Raw genomic sequence first — 1,596 nt, forward strand, 5'->3', positions numbered from 1 at the left:
TACAGCTTATGGAGCAAATATTTCGCATATTTACCACACAACTCGTGAGCTGAGAATTATAAGGTTCTAACTCCATTTTTGGTAAAAATTAGTTTTTTACATAATCTGACCAATCACATGCTTATTAATGCCTGTGTGGTGTTATTTTTGTGAAAAAAAGTATTATTTTACATTGTTATTAATGAAATAAAAACGTTCTATCTCACAAAACAGCTGGGATGTAAAAACTTTGATGCTCAATATCTCAGAACTACCCTAAACGGAGATAGAACCTTATAATTCTAAGCTCACAAACTGGCCTTAAAACAACAGGCTACAACCACTCACTGCATTACTCCCACTGCCACTGTAAAGCAAAAATCTTCATTCCGACTGTACACTCATGGATGGTTATTTGAGTGTGGGGCTACTATGTGGACTTAATAATGAATAACAAATAAGCTACGTCTTTGTCAGTCATAATTTCTTTAAAAAAAAAAAAACTATGACAAAAGAAATAAAAGGGTTAAGTCTAAAAACACCTCAGCCAATTGCTAGCCTATTTGTGATATATTTTTTTGTTAGCGTGCAGTGCCCAAATACTCATTTCCACTGTAGAACAAGCGAGTTTATAACAGTTGGCGTTTGAATTTCAAAGTTTCTTTTTTTCGCCCTCTCGCTATCCGTCTGCGAGCTAACTTGGCTCTCAAATAAACAACAGAGGAGCCAATGGATGTGCCCAACACTGCCATTCACTCAGAGAAAATAGTCTTTGTTGTTCAAAATCTATACATGACTTAGTGCAACATCAGTCAAAAAACAAAGCAGAATTTAAAAATCAACCGAAAACTTACTTTATGGTGAGAGATTCTCCCCGACTGCCCCTCCAAGTCAGCCCCTACGAGAAGGGGCAGTGAAGAGACTCGCTATTCCTTCCAACCCAGCCGAGTTGCCTCCATTAACGGTACACAATACAAAGTAGTAGATCCCTAGTCGCTGAAATTCCAAGCGGTGAAAAGAGTGAAAACTCTTTTATCTCAATACAGCACGAGCATTTTGCAAAGTTAAAATAGATCCCCTTGCCCCAGCGCACGTCAGCAAAACATCTGCGCGCCAGGAGTATGAAGTCGGCAAAGTCTTTTAAGTTAACTAATAATATCCGTGCTGACTGGGCACACCACGTCTTCGGTTTGGGTAGATTTGGATTCTTTTCTTCAAAGTCCACCTCGTTCGGCTGGGGGTGGGGATACGGGGGTGTCGGGTGCCCCCCTCGTTGAGTTTGGGAGCCCGGCCTCTCGGCGCTCACGTGACCGCGCTCCGGTGAATGACACGACAGAGTGGAAGCGGATGAGTGTTTGGGCTCGAGCGTTATTTGAAACCCTCATGCGCAGCTCCGTGGAGAAGCGGAGCGAAGCTGGCTACGGTGGGGGTGCTCGCCTCACCCGGTGAAACAGAGGGGGATGGGGCTCGCGTCGATACGTTTTTCCCTTCTCACAGGTTTCTAACGGACATTGACTCCAAAGCTACGTCCTCAGCTTTCTTCAGAGCTGAGGAAAATCCAAAAAAGTACAGCCACCAACCATTTGACTTTAACACGGTTTCTATAAATAGACTAGC

At 43.0% G+C, this 1,596-nt stretch overlaps 1 protein-coding gene across 6 annotated transcripts in view; it reads right to left on the reverse strand.

Annotated features, from left to right (window-relative positions):
- Positions 1–1,300, reverse strand: part of ptprsa (protein tyrosine phosphatase receptor type Sa) — a 272,327-nt gene extending 271,027 nt beyond the window's left edge. For all 6 annotated transcript variants that reach the window (XM_063202029.1, XM_063202025.1, XM_063202028.1 and 3 more), the window contains exon 1: positions 834–1,300. The gene's annotated coding sequence lies outside the window, so the exon portion shown is untranslated. The remainder of the gene's footprint in view (positions 1–833) is intronic.
- Between the last annotated feature and the right edge of the window lie 296 nt (positions 1,301–1,596).

Source organism: Engraulis encrasicolus, chromosome 6, assembly GCF_034702125.1.
Source record: "Engraulis encrasicolus isolate BLACKSEA-1 chromosome 6, IST_EnEncr_1.0, whole genome shotgun sequence".
In the NCBI taxonomy this organism is placed as follows: domain Eukaryota; kingdom Metazoa; phylum Chordata; class Actinopteri; order Clupeiformes; family Engraulidae; genus Engraulis; species Engraulis encrasicolus.